This window comes from Rhinopithecus bieti, unplaced genomic scaffold (genome assembly GCF_001698545.2).
Source record: "Rhinopithecus bieti isolate Rb0 unplaced genomic scaffold, ASM169854v2 scaffold_8220, whole genome shotgun sequence".
Lineage (NCBI taxonomy): Eukaryota > Metazoa > Chordata > Mammalia > Primates > Cercopithecidae > Rhinopithecus > Rhinopithecus bieti.
The window spans coordinates 1,422,153-1,444,803 of record NW_016806392.1 but is presented as its reverse complement, the minus strand read 5'-3'; the positions used below and the strand labels follow the sequence as shown (position 1 = coordinate 1,444,803).

General features: G+C 36.5%; 1 long non-coding RNA gene across 5 annotated transcripts in view; it reads left to right on the top strand.

Annotated features, from left to right (window-relative positions):
- LOC108532128 (uncharacterized) overlaps positions 1-22,651 on the top strand; it is a 97,239-nt gene that overhangs the window by 68,884 nt on the left and 5,704 nt on the right. For all 5 annotated transcript variants that reach the window (XR_001886369.1, XR_001886368.1, XR_001886370.1 and 2 more), the window contains one exon: positions 3,734-3,802. This is a non-coding gene — a long non-coding RNA (uncharacterized LOC108532128). The remainder of the gene's footprint in view (positions 1-3,733; positions 3,803-22,651) is intronic.

The following is a 22,651-nucleotide window of genomic DNA, read 5'->3' as shown; positions in this document are numbered from 1 at the left end:
TTTTTTTTTTTCTGTGATCCAATCCCCCCCATTCTTTCTGTAAACTCAATGTGGTAGATAAGCTTCTGTACCCACCGTGTGGCTGGGTCCTGGGTCTTCATTCTAAGGGCTCCTTTTGCCTTCTGAAGATTCCCTGAAAATCACTAACAGGAGGCAGATAAATAGTAGAAAAGGAGAAACCTGTATGCCTTTTCTACTATTTATCTGCCTCCTGTTAGTGATTTTCAGGGAATCTTCAGAAGGCAAAAGGGACATTCTCCCTTAGCCCATACCCAGGCAAAATCCCCCAACATTTAACTGATTCCTGGTAGCTTAACATCACTTTGAAAAATCTATATATTTATAACCTTTTCTTCCCTCTATGATTTCTGGTCAGCTTGGGTTTTGTTTTTTACTGCATTTACTTCATCCTCAAAAAGATCTATTTTACGTCTATTTATTCTCATTTATTGACAATGAGAAAATAAAATAACTTGTATGTGAGAAATGCAAGTCCTTTTAAATAATCAGGCCCAGAGAGATATTAAAATGAGACAGCAGTTGTGCCCGACTCCTCTTTGAGCTGTGTATTCATCTAGGCTGCTTGCTGTTGCCACAGTAGCTATAAATTAATAATGCCACGCCAGACACCATAATCCACACCCAATAATAGCATAACAGTGTATAGCCAGTCACTAATCAATGTTATTTCCATAAGCCAATGAGAATTTGTGACAAACCTCTTTGCATCATCCCACTCCTTGTCCCTTTTTAGCCTTTAAGAAACTGCTTGTTGCAAAACTCCAAATGGAGTTCATATCCAAGAATACTTGGGTCTGTTTCTTCCAGGCAGCTGTCCTTATTTTGGCTCAAGTAAACTCTTGGAATTATGTTTTGTGCTTCAGCCTCTTCCACTTAGATCAACAACATGGATTTGTGTCACCATGTACAGCAATTAAAATGTTTACACTTTTCCCCTCAAGGGCATTGATGTGTTTTCCTGAGCACTTCAAGTAGCTACATTGTGTTTACTTTCTAGAATATGGTTTCTCAACCTTGGTGCTATTTACCTTTAGGACCAGAGGATTATTTGTTGTGGGAGGCTGTCCTAGCAATGCTAGATGTTTCATTTGACCTCCAAATTTCACACGCCCACCAGTCTTGATATACCCACAATAACTCTAGACATTGCCAAATGTCTCCTGTGGAAAAATTTCCACCAGCGGAGAGTCCAAGTTCTTGAAAACTTGGAATTGTCAATTGAGTTTTATGTTATCACAAACAAATATTTTCTTTGTTTTAAAACTTCTACTTCCATCTACTTATCTACTTATTTTACTTTTATTTGTAACTTAATTCCATCAACGACAGTGCATTTTCTGTTATGCTAAATTTTTCAAGAATGTTTTGATTTTTATGACCTAATATATGGATGATATGTAGATATTACATGTTTGTATTATCAAATTTCAGGGCAATAATAAAATAAATACTTCTACTATTTATATTGTCACTGTATATTAGTTATTTTCTTTTTTCACTACAGGAGTTTTTCAACCTGGAGGCAAATTTTCAATTCTAGGTTATCCAGTAGATTTTGAAATGTTATGATTAAATATCTACTTCTCAAGCATTCATCTTTGCAAATGAATCAATCTTAATCTCTTATAGTGCACATCATATAAAGGGCAGATTAGTCAATATATGGTTCAGAAATAATGATGTAATATTTATAAGAAAATTAAAAATTTAAATCCTTAACTCAGATAACAACAATAATCCAAATTAAAATTTGATTTAATTACATAATTTAAAATGACACCAGAATACTAGTAAAAATGTAGGTAAGTTTATATAATCCTTCTTAGCCGTAGGACTGTATTAGCATAAATTCAAATACAGGAGCAGTAAGATTGAGAGCTATAGTAAATGGTTAAAATGTACACATTATATTGGCATAATTAAACTAATTTAAAGCATCCATTGAGAAATATTGCAAAATATACATTTTTACTGTATTAATGGTTAATATTCTTATTTAATCATTAAGTGAGAACATCAATTCTTTGCAGGTAAGGAGTAGCTACACACACACACAAGTGCAATATTGTCAAATAAATACATGATGTTCAGCTACACTAGAAATCACACCTGTTTTTTTCTCCACAGAAGAGTAAAGATTAAAAATCACAATAATAGTTGTTGTACATATGGAGGTAAACAAACTCAAAATATTACCTTAAAATACATTTTTTTTTGAGACGGAGTTTTGCTTTTGTTGCCCAGGCTGGAGTGCAATAGCACAGTCTCAGCTCACTGCAACCTCTGCCTCCCAGAGTCAAGCAATTCTCCTGCCTCAGTCTCCCAAGTAGCTGAGATTACAGGCATGTGCCGCCATACTTGTCTAATTTTTTGTATTTAGTAGAGAAGGGGTTTCATCATGTTAGTCAGGCTGATCTCAAACTCCTGACCTCAGGTGATCCACCTACCTCAACCTCCCAAAGTGCTGGGATTACAGGGGTGCACCACTGCACGGGGCCAACTTTTTGACATATTTCAAGATGGCTACTCAGAACACAGGAAATAGCTTATTCTGCAAGAATAGCTGAAAACCTAGCTTTGTAGGGGAGATTTGCATTTGTAGAGAAAATCTGCATTGATACAGGCTTTCCCTGAGATACTCCCTTGTCTGGGTCTAGGAAAGATTAACTTGAGTCTGGCACGTTTAAAGATCTAAAAACCATCTCCTATCTATTCTTCCCAACGGGAGGGCTGCTCCCTGTGAAGTTTCATCCACATAACAAGACCACCTCTGCTTGCAGGTTCCTTTTCCTTCCTCATAATCACCTGTCTTCTGCAAAGTCTGATTTACCAACATCCAGCTCTGTGTTTTCTGAAACCTCAAAACAGCATAGACGTGTTAACTACCTTGCCTTTCCTGGAGTTTATATATATAGTATATACTTGTATCTATGTTTACAATATACAAATATTTGTATATATTTGCATATATATATTTATATATATTATGTAAACTCCAAGTGCATACTTGTGCACATATCTGTAAGCCTTTTTTTCTGTGAATTTGTACATTATCAGTTTGTTTTATAGATTCAAATAATTGAAGTTTCAAGGGAAAAATTGAAAGTTTCCTGTAGAGAAAAGACAAATATATATATGACAAATAATACTTAGAGTGTAAGTCGCTGAAAGCTTTTTAAAGGTATATTTGCAATTTGTGTCAAAACATTTAAATATACATTTGTTACTTTAACTATTAAATTTCAAATAATTTAAGCTAAATACGCAATATATACAGAAAATTTAGCAATATTTGTATGTAGCACCTTACAGTGCATTACTGTAACCAACTGTCTAATATAAAGAACTAATTAAGGTAGCACCTCCTTTTCAAATATCTCATTTTTCTCACAGGCCTATTAAATAAGACAAATAACGTTTTAACTTTATTTTTAAATTTACAGAATAATATTTTTCAGCAGATGGTTTATTTTAGCAAATTCCATCTTCACATTGTGCTATGCCTTTATGAGTTCCAGCTGTTAACGGATAATATTTTACCACTGAATCTATCATGTGTGATATAATTGCTCATTATGTGCCTTAAAACACAAGCAATATAGTTATTTTCAACTTGGAGCAAATTAAAATCTTACCGGCAATTAAGACAATCTAGAGTTGCCTTCTTCTGGTTAATTATTTTAAACTCTTGTATTTTCTCTTTATGTTTTAGTGAGTTGTCTTATCAAGAAGAAGAACTCAAGCTGATTATTCTTTTTTTCCTCTTCCATCCACCTTGCAGGTATGTTAATAATTTCATTTCTCAGAAAATATTCTTTCATATCCATCTTACAAGATGAGAGGCCTTTTAACATCTTCCATTCAGATGTGATACCAGTAGTGGAAAATATTCCAGCTTCATGAATATGGTGATGCAAATAGTTATCCGTCTAACTTCTTTCAGTGCCAAATGTTTACTTTACTCACTGAATTACTCAGTTGACTGGTAATTTCGTCTGGAGTCACAAACTAGAGGATCAGAAGTTTGGCTGTTGTCCGTACCTCATATGACTCCCAGTGCAGACAATTGTTTCTATGGAGCACAGACAGTCGAAAGGATTGACTTCCTGCCTAGAATAGTTTCTACTGTGCTTCTTATTCTGCTTGTGGAGATTTCAGATGATCTGAATTGCTTTTCTGTCTTAAGAAAAAACTCAACAATTCTCCCACCTGAGAGGAATGTAAACTGTAGTAAGTTAGCTGAAGCAATCCGTAAAGTTCTTACATTGTTTGTTGTAAAATGCAGTGTTGCTGTCTCCATCACTAACCTTTTCTATCCCTCATTGCTCTTTCTTTGACTGCGAAAGGATACCTCTAGACAAATCCGTATTCCCGAGACAGAGTGCCCTGTGCGTTAGTTATAAGTACACTCAGTGGTAGGCTGAAATATTAGTTTTTATCTATGGCGAAATGGAATCATATCAGTGATTTTTTTAAATGGGAATTAGCTCTTGCTATGGTTTGAAAGCTTGCCCCTTCCAAATCTCATGCTGAAATTTGATCCCCAGTGTTGCAGGTAGGGCTTACTGGGAAGTGTTGGGTCATGGGAATGTACCCTCATGAACGGATAATACCCATCCCTCAGGAATGAGTGTCCCATTCTTTATTCAACCATAATTCCCCCACCCACCCTTTTTGAGATACCAGTTACATGTATGTTACACTGCTGCATATTGTCTCATGTATCAGTGAGTTTCTGGCTTTCTTATTTTAGTTCCTCCTTTGTCCTTCAGTTTGTAAAGCTTCTATTTTTGTCTGTAAATCTTCTGATGTTAGGGTAAAATCCATTACTTATTGTATCTCATGGAATTTTATTTCAAATATTTATTTTCATCTATACATTTCACACTTTTCATTTCATAACTTCTATTTTTCTATGTTCAATTTTCATTTAAGCAATTTGACATATGTATTTATCTATATGTCTTTATAAAATATATATTACTTTAAAGACCTTGAAAATTCCTTCTTCTCTGTCATTTATAAATGACTTATTTTTATCCTGTTAATATATATCTTAATAATATCTATCTTCCTGCTTCTTTGCATGTCAGAAATTTTGGGGTATTTTGATGTTATGCTATTCAATATCTGGATTTTATTGGCTACCTTTGAACAGTGTTGTGGCAGGCAGTTCAGTAACTTTAGGATGAGTATTTTCCTGTTGCTGTTTTAAATCTTCTCTTTAAACTTTGTTGAGTTATTCTAGAGCCATCTGTAATTTAGAGCTAAATGAGCACTATCACTAGGGCATGAACTTCCAGTGGTCTTTACTGAATATCTTGGATGTTCAAAGGGGATTCCCTTCTCTGGCTGGTCAGAGCTAACATGTCTCCCTGCCATGTGATGCCAAGGAAGTGTTCTTCTTCCAACTCCCTGGTAGAGTCCTTTGCTGAGCTCCTTAGAATTTCATCCTATGTATATTTGGCTTAGGGACTTGGGAGAAACCTTATGCTGATTCCTGGTTCATTTTTCTGTATAACGTTCTCTTCTACTACAAATTCCAGCTGCTTAACCTTTTTTGATTTTTATCTGGTTCCTCAATGCAATGACAATGCTCTGCTCTCTCTCTGGAATACCTCTCTACTGCTGTCACGGTGAACCTGGGAAGAAAGCAGGACTCATTCTGGCTCTTTCCCTTCTCTTGCAGAACACAGTCCTGTGCTGCCTGATGTTCAGTACTTCAAAAAATGTTTCATGTATGTTTTCCAGTTTACTATTCTTTAAATCTAAAAGAGTAACTCCAGCCCCAGTTAAAGCATCATGTTCTGTAACTCTACTCCTTGTTTCTTCATTCTGCCACTGTCTCGTATGATCGCCCCTTTCCCTTCTGTAATCAGGTCAAGAGCATAATATATTAACAGTTATAGCTGCACAGCTTGCCTCCTTTGTGTAAAAAAATCCCTGAGACTTAATTGTGTCCAACTTTTTAAATGTGAATATAAGTACAACTAAAGCTATATTTTGGTTAATATTTGCATTGCATGCTTTTCCATTATTTACTTTCAACATATGTGAAATATAAACATAAATTACAAAATCTTTAAGAGAGTCCATTTTTTAAAATCTGGTCTGATTATATTTTAACCGGTTTATTACAATGTGCATTCTTTACTTCAGGGTCTAATATAATTGGTACATTAGCCTATTTGCAAAAAAATAATATCTGACAAGATTTTAAAATTAATTTATCCAACTCACAACTTATTTGCTTCTGCTATTGTATGGAAGAAACATTTTAAACTTTATGAGATAACATTCTGTTATATAGTCGATATCCAATTAAATTTCTCTCCATGTTTATTTCTTTCATTAAAAAAAAAAATCGTTCTTCTAACTGCAAACTTTCATCAGGGATCATTACTATTCTACCTGAAGAATAACTTAGTATTTCTTTTCCTGTGGGTCTGCTTGGGAGAAATTCTTCATTGTGTCTTTGCTTTTGATGGGTATGTCCACGAAGTAGACAGTTCTAGGTCAGCACTTATTTTATTTCAGGACTTGAAAAATATCAATACCTCACTTGTTGGCTTTCATTGTTTCATTAGAGAAGGTTGTTGTCAGTCAACTCTTTCTCTTTGCAGTTAACCCAATTTTTTCGTCAAGTGCTCTTTACATTTTTCTTTTACTTTTCAGAAGTTTTCCCATTACGTTTCTAGGTGTGTCCACTGTGTGTGTTTTCCTTTGGTTTTTTAAACCTCCTGGACCTGTGGTTTAATATCATTGGTCAATTTTGATAAAACCTCTAACACTGCCACTTAAAATGCTGTTCAGACCAGCTGTTTTCTCCTCCTCAGATTTCAACGTGTTAGATTATTACTGCATCCTTTATATTTTAAAATGATCTTTCTCTACTTTTTATCTCTGTCCTGTAATATTTCTAAATTTTCATTTCTTTTGTACTTCTGTGCACTAAACTGAATGCTTTATTCTGACTTAAGTTATATTTCACACCTCATTTTCTAGTACGCCTTCGAAGTACATCAGACATTATCTGAATTTTTCACTATTGTAGCTTTCAGTTCTAAAATCAAATTATTTTCCTTTTAACATGTAATACTTAAAAAAGTATTTGTTGGAGTTCTCAATCTTTTATTTGCTTGACTATAATGAGTTATTAAAGTCAGTTTTAATAAATTTGTTATTCATGCAAAGTTACATGCGCTTATAACTAATGTTTATCCCTTTTATTTGTTTCTAGTCATATTGTGTTATCTCTTCTTTTGCCTGGATATTTTCCAAGTGTGTCATCTATTTATTATGAATACTTTTAGATGTAATTTGAGGTTTAGATTGATGTGATTTCCCTCCTGTTTGCTTTTTACCAGACGCCAAGCTTCAGTTCATTGTTCCTCTCCAATGAATCCAGGATTGAGATGATTCAAAGCTAATTTTTTAGCCCTTACCAAAGCTAGGCTATTTACTGCTTACTCTGATAATAGACTAACTAATTAATACAGTGTAAGGCTTGGGGTAACTACCAATGCTTCGTTCTCTTTGGCAGGGCTTTTAATCCTGTCCTCCCCTGCCCATCCCTTTCCCTGGCTATACTTTTGCTTAAAGTTCTTCTCGAGGTGTCTGCCCTCTCAAAGCAAACATGTGAAAATGATCCCAGGAAACATTTAGTCCTCAATTCTGACCTCTTCTCTTTGTGATTCTTTTCCCTGTGACCTGGGATTTGTAATTCTTCACTGCCATGTCAGCATTATGTCTTCAAACATATATTTTTAAAAGATCCATATCTCAGATTTTTTGAGCAGGAGGATTCTTCCAAATTGTCTAGTATACCATTTCAGGCAAAAGACTTCATATCAAAAATAAATAGGAAGATGTCCATATGTACTTCATAAGAAATATATCCAAATTCCCTGTGGAAAGTGTTCCACCCAGTCAGAAATAAGGAAATGAAAAACAAAATCACCATGAAATGAAATTGCTACTCATTCAACACATAATGGCCAATATTAAAAAAAGTATATATATAATATATATATGACCTCTGATGATGCTATCATGTAACCACCATGCTGTAAGTATATATATATATGTGTGTGTGTGTATATGTATATACACTCTTGGCATATACATATTATATATATATATTTGACATATATATATATATATATATCTCTTAACTCTTGACAAGGATATAAATCAACTGGATCTCTCATATTGAGTATATTGCTGGTAGCAAGGAAAATGTTAAAAACTGATTCAGGAAAGGTGAGCCCCAAAATGGAGCTTAGCCTGTAATGGTTCTTGGCTTTGCCCAGGTAAGAACTCAAGAGCCAGCTAGAGGTAGAAGAAAACAGTTTTATTGAAGCGGCAGTGTTACAGCTCTGTGACTGCTCCCGCCAAGCAGGGCTACCCTGTAGGCTGAAAGTAGCAGTTGAGGGCAGTTTAGCTGTTATATTTATACCCACTTTCAATTGCATGCAGACTAAGGGGCAGTTCATGCAGAAATGTCTCGGGAAGGGGCAGTAAATTTTGGGTCATTGGGTCATTGCTGTGGAAAGGGACAGTAACTCCTGGGAGTTGCCATGGCAACAGTAAATTGACATGGCACACTGGTGGGTGTGTCTGATGGAAAGCTGCTTCTATCCTGACCCTGTTTTAGCTAGTCCTCCATCCGGTCCAGTGTCTGATCCTCACCTCTAGAGTCTAGTCCTGCCTTATACCTCAATACCACTTGGACAAATATTTGGAATAATATACACAAACTAAATGACTGTGTGATGTACACAAACACACACACACACACTGTGTACAAGTCCCCCTCTAACTGGAAATGGCCCCAATATCCATCTCTCTGGTTATCCATCACCGCATAAGTAACCAGTACAAAACTGACTACCTTGCAAGGGTGTCCAAGGGAGAGAATACACTCATGGGGTCTCAGTTTGTGTTTCTGGTTGAGCCAATAAAGCTCCTTCCTCACCCCTCTTTTCCACTTATCGCTAGAGACAGAAACTAAAAACCATGGCTTCAGGCTGCTAAAAGCCTAAAACGAAACAAAACAAAACAACAACAACAACAACAACAACAAAATAAGGTGGGTTGGGCAAGTTTGCCAAAGCAACAACTGCTTTATCTCAAGATTTTGTGGGTCAGGAATTTAGTATGGGACCAGCTGGGCAATTACTCTGCTCCAGACATGTACTGCCACCTGAGGTCATTATGAAATACCCAGCTGGGAGGAAGAAGGGCCATTCTGGGAAAGTTAACATGGCTTTATTGGCGTGTTACATTCGTAGGGATGACTGGAAGGCTGAATCAACTGGCACTGTTGACCGCATACCTACACATGACCTCTATAGCATGGTGGTCACCATCATAGCATCATCAGAGGTCTTATATGACAATTCAGGGCCCTCAGATAGAGTGTCTTAAGGAATTGGAAGTGAACGCTGCCTGTCTCAATGTCTAGGACCAAAAGCTTCGCGAAAAAGCCCAGCTTCACTTTCCTGTATTCTATCTATCAAAAAAGCCACAGAGCTCATGCAAATTCAAAGGGAAAGGAAACTGATTATCTTTCCATAAGAGGAGTGCCAAAGTGTATGCTCTTTCTTCTCTACAACAGACACTGTTAAGAAAATAAAAGGACAAGTCACAGACTGAAAGAAAATATTTGCAAAACACAGAGGATTGGTATCCAAAATATACACAGAATATTTAAAATTCAATGCCAGGAAAACAACTCATTTGAAAATTAGCAAAACATCTGACCAGACACCTCACCAAATAAGATACACAGAGGGAAAATATGCATATAAAAATGTTCAACAGCGTATGTCATTAGGAAATTGCAAATTACACCAGCAATAAATTACAACCACACTTTTATTAAAATGACTGGTGAGGATGTAGAATAACAGGAACTCATTTATTGCTGGTGGGAATGCAAAATGGTACAGCCAGTTTGGAGGACAATTTGGTGGTTTCTTATAAAGATAAACATACACTTGAGAGGTGAAAATGTGCTAGCAGCCCTCACTCTCAGGGCCTCTTCCTCCTCAGTGTCCACTCTGGCGATGCTTGAGGAGCCCTTCAGCCTGCCAGGGCACCATGGGAGCCCCTCTCTGGGCTGGCTGAGGCCTAAGCCGCCTCCCTCTGCTTGCAGGGATGTGTGGAAGGAGAGGCGTGAGAAGGAACCCGGGCTACGCTCGCGGGCCAGTGTGAGCTCCAGTGGGCATGGGCGTGGGTTTGGCGGCCAGCACATGGAGCAGCGGGCAGGCACCACTGGCCCAGGGCAGTAAGACGCTTAGCACCCGGGCCAGCAGCTGCGGAGGTTGCACCAGGTCCCCCAGCAGTGCTAGGCCCACCAGCGCCACACTCAAATTCTCGCCTGGCTTTAGCTGCCTCTCTGCCGGGCAGGGCTCAGGACCTGCAGCCCGCCATGTCTGAGCTCCTCTCCCTGCGGTGGGCTCCCGGGTGGCCTGAGCCTCCCCAATGACAGGCACTGCCCCCTGCTCCGTGGAGCCCGGTCCTGTTGACAGTTCAAGGGCTGAGGAGTGCAGGCGCATTTAGGGACTGGCAGGCAGCTCCACCCGCAGCACTAGTTCAGGATCCACTGGGTGAAGCCAGCTGGGCTCCTGAACTGCATGGGGACTTGAAGAACTTTTATATCTAGCGGGAGGATCCTATGCGCACCAATCAGCACTCTGTTTCTAGCTCAGGGTTTGTAAATACACCAATTGGTACTCTGTATCTAGCTAACCTAGTGGAGACTAGCACTCTGTGACTCTGTGTCTAACTCAAGGATTGTAAATGCACCAATCAGCACTCTGTGTCTAGCTCAGGATTTGTAAATACACCAATCAGTACTCTGTGTCTAGCTCAAGGTTTGTAAATACACTAATTGGTACTCTGTATCTGGCTAACTAGCACTCTGTGATTCTGTGTCTAGTTCAAGGATTGTAAACGCACCAATCAGCACTCTGTCAAAATGGACCAATCAGCTCTCTGTAAAATGGACCAATCAGCAGGATGTGGGTGGGGCCAGATAAGGGCATAAAAGCACGCTGCCCCGGCTTGCCAGCGGCCACGTCGTCTGCTGCCCTTCCCAAGTGTGAGTTTTGTTCTTTGCAATAAATCTTGCTGCTGCTGACTCTTTGGGCCCACGCTGCCTTTATGAGTTCTAACACTCATCAGGAAGGTCTGCAGCTTCACTTCTGAAGCCAGCAAAACCATGAACCCACCGGGAAGAATGAACAACTCCAGGCATGCTGCCTTTAAGAGCTGTAGCACTCACCACTAAGGTCCGCACCTTCACTGGTGACAGTGAGACTAGGAACCCACCAGAAGGAAGAAGCTCCAGACACATCTGAACGTCTGAAAGAACAAACTCCGGACACACCATCTTTAAGAACTGTAACACTCACCACGAGGTTCCATGACTTAAGAAGTTAGTGAGACCAATAACCCACCAATTTTGCATCCATTCTTACTATATTGTCCAGCAGTCATACTCCAAGGCATTTGCTAAAATGACTTAAAAACATGTCTGCAAAACAACCTGCACATGAATATCTACAGCATCTTTCTTTATAATACGAAATTTGGAAATAACCAAGCTTTCTTTGAATAAGTGAGTAAACAAACTGTAGTGTACCCATACAATAGAGTATTATTTAGCAGTAAAAACGAACTATCAGGCCGGCACAGTGGCTCATGCCTGTAATTCCAGCACTGTGAGAGGCCCATGCCTGTAATTCCAGCATTGTGAGAGGCCAAGGCGGGCAGATCTCCTGACGTCAGGAGTTTGAGACCAGTGTGGCCAACATGGTGAAACCCCGTCTCTACTAAAAATACAAAAATTAGCCGGGTGTGGTGGTGGGTGCATGTAATGCCAGCTACTTGGGAAGCTGAGGTAGGAAAATTTCTTGAACCTGGGAGGTGGAGGTTGCAGTGAGTGGAGATCATGCCACTGCACTGCAGCCCGGGTGACAGAGCAAGACTCTGTAAAAAAAAAAAAAAAAAAAAAAAAAAATTATCAAACCGTAAGAAAACTGTATGATTTCAACTATATGACATTCTTGAAGAAGCAAAGCTCTGGAGATAGTATAACGATCGGGATTAAGGGGGAAGCTGGGTTAGTAGGTAGAATATGGGAGATTTTTAGGACACTAAAACTATTCTGTATGATACTGTAATGGTGGACACATATATGCCTTTTTCAAAATCTATAGAGTGTACAACACAAAGACTGAACTCTAATGTAGACTATGGGCTTTAGTTATAATTCAGTAAGTCATCTATTGTAATAAATGCACTATACTAGTATGAGATGTTAATATTAGCAGAAACAGGAAGCCATGTGGGAGTATAGGGAAATTTTTTATACTTTCTGGTGAATTTTTCTTTAAATCTAAAGTGCTTTTAAATTTGTTTTTCTCTTCCATTTTGGTACAAAGTCTTGCTCTTGCCAGGCTGGAGTGCAGTGGCGAGATCGCGGCTCACTGAAACCTCTGCTTCCCAGGTTGAAGCGGTTACACTGCTTCAACCTCCCGAGTAGTTGGGATTACAGGAGCGTGCCACAATGCCCAGCTAATTTATTGTATTTTAGTAGAGAAGGGGTTTCATCACATCGAGGATGGTCTCAATCTTCTGACCTCATGATTCATGTGCCTCAGCCTCCCAAGGTGTTGGGATTAGAGGCATGAGCCGCAAAGTGCTCAAAAAGTCTATTAATTAAAAAATGTGTATGTAGCCATCTTTAATCTGCCATGTCCATTAGCAGATAAATACTATAAGTAAAATAACAGCAACAAAATAAACATGGCCTTAGAGTATATACTCTGATTTATTTAATAAAAATTTGAAAATAGACCAAATTACTCTATGATAAAAAAAAAAAAAAAGAAAGTCTGTTACTATTGAGGATGAGGGTTAGTGTTTGGAAAGGGGCAGGAGAAGTGACACTATTTTTAGTAATGTTCTATTTTCATATGTAGTTATAAGCAAATAAATGTGTTCATTAATCAAGCTGTGTATATTTAATCATTGTAATTTTCTGGATATATGATATATGTCAATAAAATATCTTAAATTATATACAGCAAAAATAGACATAACCACAAGAAGACATACACAAATGACAAACTGAGAGACAAATGTGAATATAACTCTCTGAATGACTGGTAGAACAAACAGAAAAATAACCAGAATGTAGAGGTTTGGAACAGCATGATTAGCAAAACTGACATATCTATCTTTTACTATAGGCTGAAATATAGTTAGATAAAAAAAGGACTTCTCTCAGAGTATGATATCCGAAAATAGTGGAATCAAGTTTGAACCCAGTAACTACATATAAATAAATATCTTAAAACTCCTCTTATGTTAGCTAATTAGGAAATATGGTAATAGCTATTAGAAAATATTTTAATAAACGGAGTGGATTTCTCATTCTAAGGGAAATCTTACTTGCATTTGATAGCTCAATTACATACATATATACCTATAGGTAGTTTAAAATATTTCTAATAACCTTATATATTTTTAAAAAGCATTGATATCAGTTTGCACTATCTGGTCTATACAGTACATATAGCTCACATGATTATAGCTCACCAGCTATAAACTTCAATTGTCTGATTAATACAAAAATCTAGAATGAGAACAGTTCTTGCAATTTTTTTTTACAGAATAGAATATAGAAAAGACAGCTGCAAATATACCTGACACACTTATCTGTGAGTATGGTGGTAGCCATTTTTTTTTTTTTTTTTGAGACAGGGTCTCACTTTGTCACCCAATATGGAGTGCAGTGATGTGACCAGAGCTCACCGCAGCCTTCACATACTGTGCTTAAGCGATTCTCTCACCTCAGTCTCCGGAGTAGCAGGGACTGCAAGTGCATGACACCACACTAGCTGATTTTTGTAGAGATGGGGTTTCACCATGTTGCCCTGGCTGATCTCCAACTCCTGGACTCAAGATATCTGGCCACTTTGGCCTCCCAAAGTGCTGGGATTATAGTTCTGAGCCAGTGCAATCAGCCCAGCCTTAAGAAAGGCTAACTGGATATCTATCTATCTATATCTATCTATCTATCTATCTATCTATCTATCTATCTATCTATCTAAATAGATAACCATATATGTTTATATGTGTTTATATATTTTATATAATAGATAATATATAAATATATTATTAATATTACATGATATTAATATAATATATATTAGGAATATATATATATTTTAAAGTATAAATATATTTCAAGGTATAAATATATAGAGAGGGTGCATGTAGAGCCTGGGTCATTGTGTAGTGAAGCTCAAGGACTCTGAGGAAATGCCCTTTGCATCTTTTGTCTGGGCTAGAATCCAGAAAGGGAAAGCAGCAGATGCACTGGTTCCCAGGTTCTTGGCATCCTACAGAGAGAAACATGCTTGAGCTAGGGTAGCGTTAAACACCCTTGTTCTTACTCTCCTGTTTTATGTAGTCAGTAGAGACTAGCTTCATGAGAATAGACTGTGGCAGTCAAGGCTGTCTGTTATTTTGTGTAGCATTAACTGTGAAATTCTAGCACCTGAAGACCTCTGGGCCATTTGAGGGTAGGTGCAGGGGAGGAAAGGGAAGTTTGCATCCCTCCTGCTGTGGATAGAACCCGTGAGAAGTACAGATCTTGTCCTGACTGAAGGCAGATCCCCGTGCTAACCAGCTTCTCATCAGCCAACCCTGGATGAGTTTCCATGTGTATTTACTGAATAATCCTTATTGCTTTTCTTCATATGGGCGAAGTATGGTTTACAGGGAATATTGTTCCTTTGAACACCATCATGCAAACCCCTTCCTGTGGTGGGAAGCAGGCTTCTTTATGTGTCTTATTGGGAAATGCACAATTTCTATATTTTTACTGCCTCTATTTCATGGATATGGGAACTGAATGGTGCCCATCAAAGGAACTCACTTGATATTGGAAATTGGTCTGAGAGCATGGAAGGACAGAATTCTTTCTTTCTTCCTGGGCAGTGGTGCTCAAGGGATCATTTTGTGACAGCTGCAGTAGCAATGATGAAGGCAGAATGGAGAGCTCAGTACCAAGACAAGGAGAGACTTGGCCTCACAATGACAGCACTACAGGGGTGCGCTCTACAGAGTATTAGCTCACATGGTTTTGGGCATTGTCTCTAACTACATTGCTTCCCCAGTGGGTTGACCCATTCTAAATAACTCCTTTTCTCCTTAAAAAAGCAAACTTCATTTGTACTACTTGCAACTGTAAATGACATCAATCAGCCAGTTATCATTCAAATTCTCTGTTAACTAATCCTGCCTTTTCCTAAGGTATGCATCTTTCCCCTAAAAAATTGGACACTTTGTTGCTTACTCATGGTCTTTACATATTTTTAAATGTTGCTTTATGCCCCCAATCCCTAACTACATTTTCAATGTTTTGCAAGTGGAGTCCATGTGTTCTTGATTTACAGGAAGCTCAAAATAATGGTTATAGTAACTAGTACTTCATAATCAAGCAACAAGCTCTTATTGAAAAATGACAGAACTCTACGTAGAGATGACAACATGCGAGATATTTCCTGGGATTACGAAGTTATGGTATGGCAGAACTAGAGTGTTGAGTAGGGATTCTGTGTTCCCAATCATTATTTCTACCACCAGCTTTCTATTTTGATGTTAATAATGTTCTTATGTGGAAAACCCTACATATTTGCCAATGCTTAGTTCATTGACAAAGAAATATAAAGAGATTCAAGAACACCCTAATTTTTAAAAAATAAAATATCTGTGATTGACCATACAAAACAATTGGTACTTGACATATACTGAGATCATTTTATTTTGTGCTAGACAAATGAAGTCACAGAACAGAATGTGCTTTAAATATTATGAATAGTGGTTGCGTGTGTGTGTGTGTGTTTGTGTTTGTTTGTGTTTGTGTTTGTGTGTGTCTATGTGTGTCTATAGATGCATATTCAGCTACTGAAAAGTTTTATTCTTCTTTCCAGGAGAGACACTGCCAACTTTTGAACCTAATTAGAGCAAGTATTTTGCTTCTTCATATTTTTATTAAGGCAAAGAGTGTCTAGTTAAAAATAATTCAACTTATCATGAAAATGCTATAAATTGCTGTGAAGTGAGTTGCTGGCTATGGCTTGTCAGAGCAAATATGCTGTACAAATCTTAGGGGAAAATTAGTGCTGATGCATTAAAATCAAATCATCTTGCAGCACACTGAGGAAAAGGTTAGATTTTTAAAATAATTTCAAAGCCATGAAAAGAGCAAATATGCTCAACAAAGAGCCTAGCAACCCTCAATGACCAATTCCCTTTTTGTATAGTTTGATATCTGAATTAGAATCCTGGAATCTGCAAATTCCTCTGGGTGTGACTGCTACATTTTGAGGATTTTATAACACTGCCATCACCAAGCTCTCTTTTGATACTTGTTTTAAGGAGATATAATTTATGAGAAACCAGAGAGCATAAACCAAAGTAGATATCTATCTATCTAGATAGATACATCTACATATCATTGACAGGATACCTTCTGGATGAGTGTGAGTACAACGTATGGTTGTGGTTGGAGAGAGCATGTGTTCTACTTAAATGGCAGATCAAGATTATTCCTTCTCATCTGCTGCAGTGGTTCAATGTGTCAAGGAGAGGAGTGAGACAGTAAGAACTGCATTCATCCTGTCATACAGACCAAAAGGAGGAATGTCGCCCAGCCCTCTAAACTGACCCAGAACCCAGCTCATATCTCAACTGCTACTTCTTCTACTTAGAAAGAAGTAACTCCGTCAAAGCAAGGTTCTGGACAAATGTATTTTTATTGATAATATACAAATAGATGAAGATGAATTTGGATGGTAAGAAAAATAATACTATACAAAATCAAGAGTACACAGTTGCCTCTAGACTTAAGAGTGTGTACATTAGATAATTTAATCCAATGTATCAGGTAAAAACTTGAACAAACCTTTTGGCCTCTTCCATAAAATTCAGGGAAGCTTGCCCTCTACAAAACAGTATCAAAATATAAATAAAAGACTGGCTTAAGATGAAAAGAAACCTTATAAGTGGAGAGAAGCCAGATGAAAGGCACTTAACTGAGAATAAAAAGAAACTGAGTGGACAAAATAATTATGAGAAGAGGAACCTTCAAATCAACAAGAGGGCAAAAACCTTATTTGATAATATGGGAACTCAAAAGAGGGTGAACACAAATGTGAAAATTCCAAGAGTACAGAAAAGTAGCATAACTAAATTAAGAGCATAAGAAAATGTATACAATTTTGAGTAATAACAGAAATCAAAAGTTGGAATTGTGTGTTAAATTTTAGTAGAGAAACACTGAAGGAGAATGAAAACAAGAAATAATATGATTGAATATGAACATATGGAAAATAGAATAACATTTTTAAAATTTTAATTTCTAAGTTTGTCTGAACTTTTAATTTTGGTTTCTTATGTAATACCACAGTTATTAGGAAGGTATTAGCTAATAACACCATTTTCAATGATATTTTATTATAAATATTTGACCTATGAAAAATTTCTATTTTTAAAATGTTATTTAATCACTTAATTTGTATGATACTCAATCATATGTGATCAATTTCTGTTTTTTTAATGCCAAATAATTTGGTATTTTTGTGTTCTGGAATTAAAATAACTGAATGGATTGTAATTGTAATATATTATTCATACTGTAATTCAGTGTATCTGAATACTTTAAGAATGTTATTTATAGTTAAAAGAGATATTGACCTATAAATTTTCTTTCATATAATGATGGTGTGAGACAATCTAAGAATAATTAAAACTTTAAATTCATGTATTCCTACTTTTTTCTCTGTTCTCTAACTCTAATGTATCTTAATTACAGATGGAGGAACAGATAGATGTTAGATAAATAGGTATATAACAGAAATCATCTAAAGTTATTATTATTATGATTTTATGTAGTAAGTATTTATCTCTATTTTTCTAAATGCTTATCCTTCCAATTTAGTTCATTACTTCCTGCATCTTTGATATCATATATATAAACAGGAAATAACACATGGTGGCCGGGATGTAGAGAGAGCCAAAGGACTTGTGAATAATATCCACAGGCAAGGATGTGGCTATTGCTTTTGCAGTTTTGGAGGGAATGCCAAACGCTATGTCTCTATGTCTGCTGTGGAAAAGAGTATGGTAGTTCCTCAAAAAACCAAAATGGTATTGCCATATGATCCAGCAATGCCACATCTCAGGAAAGCGAAAGAATTGAAAGCAGAGTCTTGAAAAGATATTTGCACACCCATGTTTGCAGCAGCATTACTGACAATAGCTAAAATGTAGAAGCAACTGAAGTGTCCAACAACAGATGAATGGATAAGCAAAATATGATATATACATACGATGGAATATTATTCAGCCTTAAACATGAGGGGAATATTCTGACATATGTTACAACTTGGATGAAACTTGATATTATGCAAAGTCAAATAAGTAGTCAGTGAAGGACAAATACAGTGTAATTCCATTTGTATAAGGGACTTAAAGTGGACAGAATCATAGAGAGAGTACAATGATGATTGCCAGAAGCTGAGGGGAGGAAGAAATGGGGAAATATTGTTTAATGGGTACAGAGTTTCAGTTTTACAATATGAAACCAGTTATGGAGATGGATGGTAGGGATGGCTGCACAATGTTATGACTATATTTAGTACCACTGAACTATATACTTAAAATGGTTAACAGAGTACATTTTATGTTATGTGTATTTTATGACAATAAAAAAATAAAATACCTTAGGAACATTTTCATGAAAGAGTTCACATAAAATTCATTTTAATGCATATGTTTATGCGTAGCTTTCTATTTTTCTCTTTTCTAATTTATATTCCAAATTAGAATATAATGCTAATCAAGCAGAGTGGCTGTGTTTCTTGCTTCCTCTAGTCTGCAGGTAACATAGAAATGTAATAAACTATTTATTAACATTACATCGATTTATTTTCTTCCTTATACCAAGCCTGTGGAGTTATCTTAAATATAACATTTTTATACTTACCCCTATGCAATACCAGTTAGCATCGCCTTCCTAAATCAGAGGAAATTGAGCCTCTGTAAGGTGGAGTAACTTACTAAGATACAGAACTCAGCATTAAAGTCTGTATACTTCCATATCCTGCCCTCTTTTCATTTTTCTTTACTGCCTTTTATGTATGTGTTAGACGTTCAATAAATTCTCTTTTTCAAACTGAATTTAAGCCGTGGAGCAGTGTTTTGTTGAACAATAAATATGATATAGGACACTCTTCCTACCTTTCATTTATGATTCAGTTCATGAAAAAGAGAAATTCTTTCATTGTCCTAGAAGCTTAAAATAATGAAAATACCACTTTATCCATTAAACAGAAAGTGAAGGGAATCAAGGTGAATTGCACAAGATACAGAAAACAAGTGGGAAAGAAATCTAATATAATTTGCCCTTTGTGTACCTTTACTATTTAGCATTTGAGTAAATATTTCCCCCAAATATCTTCCCATCTTAATTCATGTCTATGAAGTAGACATTTATGTCTCACCTTGTCAAGAAGGGCAAACTCTAACATAAACATTTCCTAAAAATGCTTCCTGTTAAAACATAAGCTCAGTCTGGCTAGAAATTAAGTTCCCTTCATAAAGATTAATTGGTAGCTAATCTTTGCAAGCTGTTCTCTGAACTTGAGTGAAAGCTGTCCATCAGGCATACAGGGAATGACGGAAAAGGTGACAACAGAAGATGAATGCTATGTCACTAAACTTCAAAGATGACCTTCCTTTTCTTTTAAATTCTTGATATCATAAGACTTAATTAATTCGTCTGTCTTTATCCTTGGTTCAACGTTGTTCTATATCAAAACTCATGTAAAACAATGATCTAATGTAATAAAAATGGCATTTTCTTTCATGTAGATGCAAGCTAACTGACATTTTTACAATCAGCATATTTCCTTTGTCAATTTTCATTCTGTATTGGAAGTAATTGATAGGTATTTCTGAAAGGATGAAGATGTGTCTGTGTTCATTGTGATCCAAACTTTTTTTTAGAACTAGTGGTGTTTTTAAAACAATTTGTGCCAGCTGACCAAGGACCACTGTGCCAGAAAGCAGCAAACTTGCATAAGATGTCACTACCTCTCAAGCTGGCTTTGAAAACTAGGGGCTTACTCTATATTCTTATGAATCAAAAACATTGACAGATGTAATATAAGATTACAATCATATTTTCCTTTTGACAGTCACATTATAAAGCATGATGTATTGCAATTAATCTCAATTAGCTGATCACAAATAAAATTAATATTATTGCTGATAAACAATCATGACTCTCCTGAAATGTGCAAGTAATTCTTGTAATTTTAATACAAATTTGTATATTGTTACTAATGAATTTAATCTCACTGGATTTGGTTTATGGATCCAATTTATTAAAATATTGATAATGGGATAATGATTTGTCTCCCCATTTCATTTACACTAAAAGCCACAATTCTTACAACACTCCGCAAGCCTATCACGATCTGACTCATGCTAACTGCCAAAATTCTTTTATATCTTCACCCTTAATCTTACCAGTGGTCCTGGCCACCTCACTGTCCTCTGGACATGCCAACATGCTGCTGCCTTATGATCCAGACTCTTGTTAATTTCTTGGTCTGGAAAGATAGCCCTCCATATATCCATCGATAAGCTCATTCAACTTCTTCAAGTCTTTACTGAAATCTCACATTCTCAAGGAGACCTATTCAGTATTTCAAACTGCCTCCCAGCTGCAACACTCCACTTACTCTTCTGTGTATTTTTGAAAGGATTTATTGAGATATAATTTACATAGCATAGAGTGCACACATTAATGTGTACAAGTCAATGGCTTTTAGTATATGCACAGATAAGTGGAGCCATCATCACAATGAATTTTAGAGCATTTTCATCACTTCAAAAAGAAACCCCACCTTCTTTAACTGTTAAACTCCTATGCACCCATTCCCTACTCAATCCTAAGCAACCCCAAATCTGTTTTCCGTTCTCTATAGATTTTCCTATTCTGAATATTTTCATGTAAATAGAATCATATAATAGGTGGCCTTTTGTGCCTAGGTGGCCTTCCTTCAGTTAGCATAATGCTATCAAGGTTCATATATGTATTGGTACTTTATTTCTTTTTATAATTGTATAACATTCGATTTCATGGATACAACATTTTGTTTATCCAATAATATTTTTATTGACGTTGGAGTTGTGTTCAGCCTTTGGCTATTTTAAATACTGCTGCTAAAAATACTTGTGTACAATTTGTGTTTGAACACCTGTTTCCGATAATCTGGGTATATATCGAGGAATACATTTCTAGGTCATATGACAATTCTATGTTTAATATATTTAGAAGCCATCAAACTATTTTCCAAAGTGGCCAGTTCTAGCCATTGATTATCTAATTGTGGTTTTGATTTGTAGTTGCCTGATGAGTAATGCTATTGAGCATTTTTTTATGGGATTATTGACTGTTCGTGTATCTTCTTGGGAAACATATCTATTCCTACCATTTATCAGTTTTAAGTTGGGATATTTGTTACCGAGTTAAAACAATTTTTCTATATTCAAGATCCATATATATATGCAGACATATAGATATGTGTTTTTCAAATATCTTCTCACAATGTTTGAGCTGCCTTTTGACTTGTTTGGTTGTCCTTTGAAGCACCAATGTCTTTAATTTTTAAGGAATTTTAAATATCTAATTTTTATTTTGTTGCTCATGTTTTTGGTGTTATAGCTATTTCTTTGCTAGATCCAAAATCATGATGATTTTCCCACATGCTTTCTTCTAGCTCTTGCATGTATGCCTTTAATTCATTTGAGTTAATATTTTTGTATGCTTTGGGGTAAGTGTTCGAATTTATTATTTTGCGAGTGGTGATCCACATGTAGGTTGTTGACCCAAAGTTTGTTCAAAGACTATCTCTTCCTCATTGAATTGCACATGGCACCACTGTAAGAATCCATTGACTATAGATACATAGTTTTATATATGGACTCTCAATTCTCTTCCATCAATCTATATAATTTTCCTTCATCAATATTGTGTTGTCTTGATTATTGATGCTTTGCAGTAAGGTTTGGAGTGTGGGGGTGTGAATTACCCTAATATGTTTTCTTTTTTCAAGATTAATTTGGCTATTTTGAGTCCCTTGAGTCCATGTGTATTTTAGAATCAGCTTGTCAGTTTCTTTTTTTGTTTGTTTTTTTAAATTTTTTTATTATTATACTTTACGTTCTAGGGTACATGTGCATAACGTGCAGGTTTGTTACATATGTATACTTGTGCCATGTTGGTGTGCTGCACCCATCAACTCGTCGGCACCCATCAATTCGTCATTTATATCAGGTATAACTCCCAGTGCAATCCCTCCCCCATCCCCCCTCCCTATGATAGGCCCCGGTGTGTGATGTTCCCCTTCCTGAGTCCAAGGGATCTCATTGTTCAGTTCTCACCTATGAGTGAGAACATGCGGTGTTTGGTTTTCTGTTATTGGAAAAGTGTGCTAAGAAAGATGGTTTCCAGCTGCATCCATGTCCCTACAAAGGA